The sequence below is a fragment of the Gossypium arboreum genome, chromosome 13 (assembly GCF_025698485.1).
Source record: "Gossypium arboreum isolate Shixiya-1 chromosome 13, ASM2569848v2, whole genome shotgun sequence".
In the NCBI taxonomy this organism is placed as follows: Eukaryota; Viridiplantae; Streptophyta; class Magnoliopsida; order Malvales; family Malvaceae; genus Gossypium; species Gossypium arboreum.
Window position 1 is genome coordinate 5,527,830 of NC_069082.1, and position 12,173 is coordinate 5,540,002.

At 37.0% G+C, this 12,173-nt stretch overlaps 1 non-coding gene across 1 annotated transcript; it reads left to right on the forward strand.

Moving 5' to 3' along the window:
- Positions 1 to 5,607: 5,607 nt before the first annotated feature.
- Positions 5,608 to 5,713, forward strand: LOC128287382 (small nucleolar RNA R71). The gene has a single exon (XR_008278082.1). It is a non-coding gene; the product is annotated as a small nucleolar RNA R71 (small nucleolar RNA).
- The last annotated feature ends 6,460 nt before the right edge of the window (positions 5,714 to 12,173 follow it).

A 12,173-nucleotide genomic window follows, 5' to 3' on the forward strand; every position in this document is an offset into this window, starting at 1 on the left:
ATCTTTAGGATTGCATGCAACTCCACTTAATTATGAATGATCTACTCTTAAATAAGGACTTTTGCTCCACTAAGTAAGCACATCAAAAACCTGAATTAATACTCTGGAATATTAAAACAAGAATTTAAAACTCACAATTAAGAATAAGAATGAGTATTTATCATATAATTCAAATAGTAATAAGATCCGTCTTAAGTTTTATCTCCCTTAGGAGTTTAGTTCATAATACTGGAAAACATCTCAAGATTCAAAAAACAACAAAACATAAAGAAACCCAAAGAACTTCTAGGAAATTGAATGGAAAATCTTCAGTCTTGATGTAGATCTTGCCTCCGAGCTGATTCCGATGGCTGTCCTAAGGTATTTTCTACCTTCTACTCTCCGTATCCCCTTTAATCCTCTTCTAGGGTGTTTATATAGACTTTGGAATGCTTCAAAACCCTCAAAATTAGCCTTTTTGAGTAGAATTAGACTTGGGCTCGACAGGGACACAGCCGTGTGCCACGCCCGTGTAAAGGTGCTCAGGTCGTGTGTAATTCCGACTTGGTTTAGTGTTGACACTGCCATGACACAGGCGTGTGGTCTACTCGTGTGTCATACACGGGTGTATGAATCACCCGTGTGGAAGTGCCTAGGCCGTGTGAAACACTGATTTAGGCCCAACTTGTAGCCGTTTCTCGCTCTTTTTGCTATCCTAACCTCTCCTGAGTATAAAACATGAAATTAAAGGATTAAGAGCATCAAATTCAATGAAACCAAGGAAAAATCATCCATAAATATCCAAGTATGGGGTAAAAATATGTATACATTATGGTTTATCAAATATCCCTACACTTAAGCATTTGCTTGTCCTCAAGCAAAATCCTCAACTCACAAATAAAATAAATCCTCCTCAACTTATAATTCTCATCAATAATGTTTCGAAGTAAACCCTAGCAATCATACATTGAAAGCTTAACTAAAAGAACATTAAAGTTTCCAACAATCCAAATTGAACATTTCAATCATAAAATCATAGGTATCCCTCTTTATCTAAGTAATTACCTTTAATTCCAAATCAACAAGGGTTGACATTCCTTACTAAAGATTCACTCAAATCACTCAAAGTGTTTAAGGTTCAATAATTAAGCACTCAATAGTCAAACATGAAAAGTTATTACCATAGGCTTGCATGAAAATCAAATCTCCACCACTATAATGAGATGTTACACAAATCAAAAGGTCTTTAACAGGGTTGTAATGGGGCTTGGGTTAAAGGTGTGGATAAAGGCTGAAAAAGAGGGTTAGAATCGAGATTAATTTAAATAAATTACCAAACTTAGACAAATAAAGCTAATTGCTGAATTACAAAAAAAGTGTTAGAACTCGAACTATCCGAAACTAATGATGTGTGCTTTTTCTCAATAAAACAACTTTAACTTATCCAAGCTCTTTAGACAAATATGTGACTGAATGAAAATAAATATACTATTTTTTCTTTTCTTTTTTTTTTAGGAATAAGAACAAGTATAATAATGGGACGTACATAATAATAAATAACTCAGCAACTGGAATGAACGAACATAGTTAGGTAACTAATCAAATAAAATCTCGACAAAAAGAGAGTTAATGAGAAGGGAGAAATTCTTAACGAATAAAAAAGGGTTAAGTTGAGGGTTACTATTAAGGGAAAAATCAAGAAATAATAGTCAAGGCTCAAAGGGGTTCGCTAGGGGTCAATTATGTGGGTAGGCTTTTTATGGGGTAAATGGGGTAAAACCTAAGTGCCTTTATCATTTCAGTATATCAAATCAAAGGTATGGTCTCGACATGTATTATTGATACAAGTTCTAGAATATCAAATCAATGTTGACACACTCATAAAAAATTAGTGAGCAAGAAAGATATATGCTCTAAAAGGCTCAAAATCTCATGAAAGTTATGGGTGTTTGATGTCAATCCTGTAAACTCAAAACTTCAAGATATACCTCAATTCAGGGAAATAACATAACAATTTTAATTCTCATAAGTCAACTTTTCATGCTTGATCCTCTAATGTCTAAAAGTTTAAACAATCAATGCACAATTACCTATGATTTAATTCAAAACATATCAATAAAAATCATAAATTAATCAAATTCATTCTAATAGTAATATAAGAGATTTATCTGAGAACAAGATAAAAATTTAGGGATTTTCTGATAATCATAAATAACCTCCCCACACTTAAGATGTACGTTGTCCTGAATGTACAAAGTTAGATACTAATAATATAAGCATAATATCAAAAGAGAAGGAGAGAAGCGAAACTGTCCTGAATTTTTGGATGAAATCCTTGGAATAGTATAAGCCAGAGTTGTGGATAAGGCTAAAGAAAGGTATGATTCTGAGTTACTAATAAGAAAATAAACACCACTGTGGAAGAGAATTAAAGGATCACTTGATAATCATTATAAATATAAACATGGTTCAAAATAGAAAACATAAGTCTTCAAAAATAAATAAGAGACAAAATAGAATTGAAATTAAAATAAAAATAAAAATAATAGTAAAATAAATGGACTAAGTTCCTCATCATCGGATGCCTCGTGGGTTAACGGTGCTAAAAAAGAGATGTAGAGGTGGTGACAAATTTTTTGAAGAGTGGCATCGATACTGTCGAACCACTCAAAACACTGCTGCTCAAATCGAGTGAGTCGCTCGGATATATTAGTCAAACTAGTAGCAGGAGGTCGATGACTCGGTGGTGGTGACGGTGCGTGTGGGTCCTCGTGAGGGGGAAAGACATCATTTGTAATGTCCTCTGGCTCATCTTGATCATCAGAATGGACAAGTTTGTACTGAGGGGATCAATGGGGGAAGGTGATATGTGTGCGTGAGGAGTGTGGGTGGGGGAAAATAGCTTTGGGACGATGGAGGTGAAGAGGGGGGTGATCGGCTATGGCCGATGGTGGCCGGAGTAGGGGAGAAAAAGGAAGCTGCGGCGGAGGTGTAAGGAAGAAGAAGACAAAGAAAAGAAAGGAAAAAAAATTAGGGTTTGGGGGGTTAAAGTAGGGGCACGGTCGTGTTAAGGTGCCTAGTGTTGGGCCATACGGCCGTGTCACACGTCTGTGTGGCTAGAGTTTAGCTAGTGTTAATCGTAAAAATTGTATGCCCAATCGTCACACAGCCTAGGGACACACCCGTGTGGCTAGGCCGTATGGGTCACACGGCCGTGTTGCACTGCCATGTTCCATGTCCTTCGCTTCTCCCACGCTTATGTGGTATCCCACTCGCCTGTATGTACGAACACACGGTCTTGTGCCTTACCCGTGTAACTCTCTGACTTGTTTAAAAATTTAAAAATTTAGCTCCAGTTTTCACACGGCCTAGGACACGCCCGTGTGTCCAGGCCGTGTGATCCACACGGTCGTGTCGCACGCCCATATAGCTCAATACTTGGGGATTTTTAGCCCTGTTTTCACAAGGCCAAGGACACGCCTGTGTGTCCAGGCCGTGTGGGTCATTGTACTTGTATAAAATACACGAAGAATAGCTAAAATAAACTAGTTAGTAGTGTTAGTGCTCGGGTTGCCTCCCGAAAAGTTCTTATTTAAAGTCTAAGCTTAACTTACCTCAATTTCATGTGATTACGGTGGACTGAGGAGTTAAAACTCCTCACAACTACTATCAATTTTATCAAAATAAGATCTAAGTCGAGTATTATTTACCTTGAAAATTCCAAATTCAGTGTGTGTTACCTCAACTGTACCATGTCGGAAGGTTTTCAGTACCATGAAGGGAATTGCTCCATTTGTATTGTACTTTAAAGTAGCAATTCGGGGGTCCTTTTCATCTAACAATACTTTGTCCCCAACCTTAAATTGCATTGTTTCATCCCTTCGCTTGTCGTGGTGTTACTTTGATTCATCATGTGTTTTTGGTTTCTCCTTGACATGTGTTCACCATTCGTCTAGTTCATCGATTTGTAGTCTTCGTTCCTCATGACTCATTCTATTTTTGTCACATGGACTAGAATGTGTCTCCATCACGTTCTCCCTAGGGGTTTCCTGAAAAGAAGTTTGAGCCATAATCTTATTTATATCAATAGAACTTGTATAGCCATCTTGCTTACTAGATAATTTAATCGAATCACGAGCTTGGAGAGTAATCGTGTCATCTCCTACACAAAGTATTAGCTCTCCTGTGCCAACATCAATGATAGTCCTAGCAGTTGCTAAAAAGGGTCATCCTAAAATCAAAGGCACATCACTATCTTCTTCCATGTCTAGAACAACAAAATCAATTGGGAATATAAATTTATCAATTTTGACAAGCACGTCTTCAATAATACCCCTAGGAAATCTAATTATTTTATCTGCCAATTGAATGCTCATCCTAGTTTGTTTAGGTTTCCCAAGACCTAGTTGTTTAAACATTTTATAAGGCATGACATTAATGCTTGCCCCTAAATCAGCCAAAGCATTGTTAACATTTAAACTACCAATTAAGCAAGGAATCGTAGAACTCCCTGGATCTTTCAACTTGTTGGGTAGCTTATTTTTTAAAATGTCTGAGCAAACTACGTTTAATTTCACATGCGATACATCATCTAACTTTCATTTATTAGCCAAGAGCTCTTGTAAAAATTTCATTGCATTTGGTATCTGCAAAAGAGCTTCAATAAATGTTAAGTTAATATGTAATTTTTTTAATAATTTAAGGAATTTACCGAATTGTTCGTCTGTGTGGTCCTTCCTTGTCGCATTGGGGTATGGCACACGAGGTTTATACTCTTTGCTTACCAGTTTTTACTTACTGTGGTTCACCCCATCCTTACCATTACTTACCACAAGTCCTTGTTTCGGTTCTGGTTTAGGTTCAACTAACCCTTCTTCATCTTGAATAGTAATTGCATGAAGTTGTTCCCTTGGGTTAGTTTCAGTGTTACTTGGTAGGCCACTTTGTGGTCGTTCAGAAATCAACTTAGCAAGCTGTCCTATTTGAGTTTCGAGCCTTTGAATAGACGCTTGTTGATTCTTAAGCGCTGTTTCGATATTTTGAAAATGAGTTTCTGACACCGCTATGAATTTTGTGAGCATTTCTTCAAGGTTCGGTTTCTTCTCTTGTTAGTAAGGTGGTTGTTGAAAGCCTGGGGGATGTTGTGGCCTTTGATTTCCTTGACCACCCCATGAGAAATTGGGATGGTTCCTCCAACCTGTATTATAAGTGTTACTATACGGGTTATTTTGAGGTTTAGAATTACTACCCATATAGTGGACTTGTTCCTCCTCGGTGCTAGGGTTGAATAATGGATAATCAGTGTTGTGTACTCCTCCTCCATTTGAATCACACCTCATCACTGGATGTACCTGAGTAGAACCATACAAACCATCAATCTTTTTATTTAAAATTTCTACCTGATTAGATAGCATAGTGATCGCGTCGAGGTTGAAAACACCTACTGCTTTTACCGGCTTTGTTCTTATGACTTGCCACTGATAGTTATTCAGTGACATCTCTTCAATAAATTCGTAAGCTTCTTCAGGTGTTTTGTTGTTTAAATTTCCACCGGTGGCTGCGTCGATAAGTTACCTTGTTGAGGGGTTCACAACATTGTAAAAAGTCTAAACCTGCAGCCATAGAGGTAACCCATGGTGAGACACCTTCTTAATAAGTCCTTGTATCTCTCCCATGCATCATAAAGAGTTTCTAGATCCATCTGCACAAAAGAAGAGATGTCATTTCTCAATTTAGCCATTTTAGCCGGCAGAAAGTATTTAAGTAAAAAAATTTCGGTTATTTGTTCCCAAGTGGTGATTGACCCTCGCGGTAACGAGTTCAACAACTATTTATCCTTATTCCTCAATGAGAATGGGAACAACCGAAGGTAAATGGCATCGTCAGAAATGCCATTGATCTTAAAAGTGTTGCAAAATTCCAGAAAATTTGCTAAATGAGTGTTTGGATCCTCGTCCTGCAAACCATCAAACTGAACAAACTGTTGTATCATTTGAATCGTGTTAGATTTCAGTTCAAAATTATTTGCAGCAACAGTAGGTCTAACTATACTCGATTCAGTTCCTGTTAAAGTAGGTTTAGCATAATCATACATAGTACGAGGAATGAGATTCTGATCTACTAGATTTACAGCAACCACAGGAGGTAGCAGATTATTCTGATTATCAGCCATCTCCTCGGTTGTGGTATGGATATCAGCCTCTCACTCTTCCTTTATGTATTGTAGGCTTCGCCTTATTTCTCTTCGGTTTCTGCGAGCTGTGCTTTCTATTTCGCTATCAAAGGTAGAGATCCTGACGAGTTTTTTCTAATCATAAACTATAAAAACCTGTCAGAAGTAGAGAAAATAAAATTTAGTAAATAAATAATAAAAAAACAAAATTAAATTGCAATAAAAATAAAAATGGCTAAAGTAATAAAAATTAAGAGCTCCAAATATCTTAGTCCCCGGCAATGGCACTAAAAACTTGGTGGTCGTAAACCTACTAAAAATTTGACTAAGGCAAGCGCACCTATCGAACAATAGTATAGTTATGGTGAGACCAAAAATATCGTGCCTCCGAGCTTAGTTCATAATAATGGAAAACATCTCAAGATTCAGAAAACAACAAAACATAAAGAAACCAAAGAACTTCTAGGAAATTGAATGGAAAATCTTCAGTCTTGATGTAGATCTTGCCTCTGAGCTGATTCCAATGGTTGTCCTAAGGTATTTTCTGTCTTCTACTATCCGTCTCCCCTTTAATCCTCTTCTAGGGTGTTTATATAGACTTTGGAATGCTTCAAAACCCTTAAAATTAGACTTGGGCTCGACAGGGACACGACCGTGTGCCACGCCCGTGTAAAAGTGCTCAGGCCTTGTGTAATTCGGACTTGGTTTAGTGTTAACACAGCCATGACACACGGGCATGTGGTCTACCCATGTGTCACACACGGGCGTGTGAATCACCCGTGTGGAAGTGCCTAGGCTGTGTGAAACACTGATTTAGGCCCAATTTATCCATTTTTGGCCCGTTTCTCGGTCTTTTTGCTATCCTAAGCTCTCTTGAGTATAAAACATGAAATCAAAGGATTAGGAGCATCAAATTCAACGAAACCAAGGAAAAATCATCCATAAATATGCCAAGCATGGGGTAAAAATATATATATTATGGTTCATCATACATCAATTGAAAACTATTCAAGAATAAAATGAGCTTCTTCTCAAAATATGAATTTAACTGTTTAAGCTCAATCAACATAGAACTAAATAATAATCAGTATATTTTTTTATCTAGAACAATCAGAAATAATTCAGCAAATCAAACATAATAGCATAGTTAAACAACTAACCAAATCAAATCTCGACAAAAAGGGAGTCAATAAAATGGGAAAAAGTCTCAATGAAAAAAAATGAGTTATGGGTTAACATTAATTGGTAAATCAAGAAAGGGTGTGCAAGGCTCAACGGGGTTCACTAAGGGTTAATTACAAAGGTAGCCTTTTTATGGGATAAGTGGGTTAAAACCTAGGTGCCTTTATCATCTCAATATATCAAATCAAAGGTGTGGTCTCGACATGTATAATCGAAGTAAGTTCTAGAATAACAAATTAGGTTAACCCACTCCTAACTAATAATAAAATGAGAAAGAAAAATGTATGCTCGAAAGGCTCAAAATCTCACAAAAAATCATGGTTTTTGATGTCAAACTTGCAAATCTCAAATTTCAAGGTAATATTTCAATTTACGGAAACAACCTAAAAATTTTTAATTTCTAAAAAATAACTTACCGTGCTTGATTATCTAATGTCTTAATGTTTAAATCAACCAATGCACAAATATCTACAACTTAATCCAAAACACATCAACAAAAAATCCCAAATTAACAAAAATTTATTCTAATGGAAATATGAGAAAATTACCTAAATACAAGAAATAATTCAAGGACTTTCGAATAAAAATAACCTCCTCACACTTAAGATGTACATTGTCCTTAATGTACAAATAGATATAATCGCAGTATAAGCAGAATATTATAAGAGAGGAAGAAAATTGAAACTGCCAATGAATAGTGGATGAAACTGCCAGAATGATGAAAAGCGGAATTGTAGGCAAATCTAAATGTAGTGAATGATTCCTAGTAAACTAATAAGAAAATAAACACAAATAGTGAAAAAGATTAAAAGGTTACTAACTCGATTAGAAACAACCATAAAAATAAAAATATAGTTCAAAAGATAAGAAACGAAAGAAGTCTAAGAAAATAAAAAGAACTAAAAATAAATATAAATATTAACATAAAAGAAAAAGAAAATAAATAAACTCAATGGCCCCCATTGTCAGAGGCATCGGTATCGTGAGTCGCCAATGCTGAAGAGGATATATGGAGGTGCTGACAAGAGGGCATGAATATATCGTAAGGCCGGAGGAAGTGAAGTATCCTTCGAGTGACTCGCGTCATAAGGTCTCGTACTCGGCATGAGGTCTAACTAAAAAAGAGATGACGAGTAGTGGATATGTCGATATAAGTCGAGAAAGCTCCCAACACTCATGAACTCTTCAGTGTACAGTCCTAAAGCAGCGCCGAACTTTGGGACACTCATATATCGCGCCATGCCACCGAGTTTGAAAGTGATGGTGTCCGTTTCGTCATTGGAAATCATCACCTGCTGGAGGATAAATGTAGAATAGAACTCCAAAGTTGGCTCCATGTATGTGGGCTCGACCATAGAGAAAAATCAGTCTTACGGGACTATAGCAATGATAGCATAAACATGATTAGCTAACTGGACCTGCTCTAAAGCGGCCCAACCAACACAGCGGCCTAAACTAAGTGGTCACAGTTGAAGAAGATGATATAAGTCCTCCTAGGGACCCTGAGGAAAGTGGAGATACGGATGGCAGGGGTCGGCGGAAGCGCTCAAGGAGGAGGTCTCGCCAGGGGTCTTTCATTTTCCGAAGCGAGGACGACGACCTTAGACTTACTTCGTGTGTTCGTCATTATGTTCCTAAAAGAAAATAGAACAACCACATATCATCATCGAAAGAATTTATACAATAGGGATACTCCAATAATCCACACAATAAGAATCAAATTCAATGTCTACTATTCAATGAATAAAAATTACATAAAACCAAGAATCGAAATAAAAATCACTAATAGTACTAAAAAGAATTAAAAATAATAGGAACAAGAAGAAAAACTAATAGGACAAATAGCAAACAAAATCTTAAAATCAAATAATGGACACTAATAAGACTAATAATAAGAAGAATAATCAATGTTAGTGAGAAAAAATGCTATGTAATAAGAAGACTAAAAAATAAAAATAAACAATAGTAATAATAATAATAACAGTAAATGAATAAATATTAAAAATAAGAATAAAATAAATAAATAAATAAAAAGAAAAGGTTAAAGATCAAACGGTGACGTTTGGGGGATGGTTGCAGTGTACGCGGCAGTGGGTGATAAGGCAGGCCGGTCAGCGGTGCGAGGCTGGCGTGATGAATGAGAATGGGAAAGATAAAATCGGATAAAGGTGGCCATGGTGATAGGAAGGAAGGGAGATGAGGCTTTGGAGGGGGAAGAGTGCAGATAGCGGAGGAGGTCAGAGAAAAATGGGAGGGTCATACAGTGAGGATGGGATCGAGTGTGGGTCGTTGTTGTTGGGGGATATGGGACAAAAGGTTACAAGCGCGAGAGGATGTGCACAAAAGGTGAGGGGATGACGGTGGTCGAATGGATGAAGTGAATGGCGGTTGATGGCTTTGGGATATTGAAGAGCGGCGACTAGGGTTTGTTATTGGGAGAGGAAGAAGGCAAACAAAAGGAAAAAGGGGCTAGGTTTTAAAGGTGACACGGTTGTGTGAGGCCCATGTTAGACCACACGTCCGTGTGGATCTTTCCAGCCCGTGTGCAATTCAAAATATGAGCCAGTCTTCACACGACCTCAGACACACCCGTGTGTACAGGTTGTGTGTGCCACATGGTCATATCGTACAGCCGTGTGTGATCTCCTTCGCTTCTCCCATACCCGTGTGAGAGGCCACACGTCCATGTGGCTCGGCCGTGTCTTGCCCACACACAGTCGTGTCTCTTGCCCGTGTAGCTCTCTAACTTGAAATAAAATTGAAATTAGCTCTAGGGTTTACATAGCCTAGGGCATGCCCGTATGTGCCACACTGCTGTACGGACCATTTTAAATAGTGTAACAGTCAGATTTTTTAAAAAATAAGTCCCAGGATCCACACGGCCAAGGACACGCCCATGTGTCCAAGCCATGTGGGTCACATAGCTATGTCGTCAAGCCATGTAACTCACTGTCGATTGCTCTCTAATGCACACGGCCAAGGACATGCCTGTGTGTCCAGGCCATGTGGGTCAAAAACATTTTTTTTTAATTTAAGATTTTAAATAAGAATGAAATAGAATTAAAAGGATTAGCAAAAGTTAGTTATTCAGCTTGCCTCTCGAGAAGCGCTTATTTAAATTTTATGCTCGACTTACCTTGTGTGCATGATTACGATGGTTCGCGGAGCCAAAGCTCCTCTCTTTCATTTCTTAAATTATCACCACTATAAAGTTTGAGTCGACGTTCATTTACCTTGAATGTGTCATATGTCAGATGGGTTACCATATGGAAAAACGGTTTAAACTACGAATGGACTTGACCATCTTGATTCCAGCTTTCCAGGAAACAACTTGAACTTTGAATTGTACAAAAGGACAAGATCCCCAACTATAAATTGTTTGGGCTGCTTCAAACGAGCATCGTGGCATCGCTTTGTCGCTTCTTTATATAGTCTCTAGTTCTCATAAACATTAACTTTCCATTCATCTAACTCATTTAGCTGCATCAATCTCTTCTCACCTGCAAGTTTAAGATCGTAGTTTAGAAATTTTATTGCCCAGAATGCTTTGTACTCTAGTTCAAGTGGTAAATGAAAACTCTTTTCATATACAAATCTGTAAGGAGATGTTCCTATGGGTGTTTTATATACAGTCCTATAAGCCCATAGAGCGTCATCCACTTTTAATGCCAAATCCTTTCTATTTGACTCTACAGTTTTTTCTAGGATGCGTTTGAGTTATCGATTCGCAACTTCAACTTGCCTACTAGTTTGAAGGTGATAAGGGGTAGCTGTTCTATGATGCACTCCATACTTCTTAAGGACTTTATCAAATTGAGTGTTACAAAAATGTGTACCCCTATCACTAATAATCGTTCTAGGTGTTCCAAACCGAGAAAAGAGCTTTTTAAGAAATTGAACTACCACTCTAGCAACATTAGTAGGTAAAGCTTGGGCTTCTACCCATTTTGACATATAATCAACTGCTACCAGAATGTATTTATTACCAAAAGAGCTAGGAAATGGGCCCATGAAGTCAAAGCCCCAAACGTCAAAAATTTCACATGAAAGCATATAAGTTTGAGGCATTTCATCACATTTAGAAATATTACCTGTTCTCTGGCATCTATCACAAGAAGCAACAAACCTGTTAGCATTCTTAAACAGTGTGGGCCAATAAAAACATCATTCAAGTGTTTTATGTGTCATCTTAATCCCACTGTAATGTCCTCCTGTTGATCTTGAGTAACAGTGTTCCAAGATCTACTCGCTTCTGATTTTGTAACACATCTTCAAATTACTTAATCTACACATACAAAAAAAAGGGCCTCCCAAAAATTATTTTTCACATCGGTAAAGAATCGCTTCTTTTGATGATGTGTCAACCTTTTCGGTAGGATGTTAGCAGCCAAGTAATTTGCGATACCCATAAACCAAGGGATTTTAAAATCGGTTATAACCAAGAGTTGTTCCTCAGGAAACTAGTCATTTATCTTGTAATGACCCAAATTTTACAGTTATCAAAAAAGTGCATTTTCGGGTTGTCGTTTCTGAAAAATGGATTCGTAAATATTTATTAAAAATATTTATGAAGTTAAGTGAGTGGATAATTCAAGTTTAATTAAGTGAATTAACTTAAATTAAGGTTAATTAGGTATAAGGATTAAATTGAATATAGTGTAAAAGCTTAATTATAGAATAAAGAAAAGTCAAAGGACTAAATTAGCAAATAAACCTTATGCACAAGTGTGTGGTAAGTATAAATACATGTGTATTATTTTAATTGGTACAAATGTATGTATATATATATGTATATATATTCGCTTATTATTTAAGAAATAATAATTATAAATAAAAATAT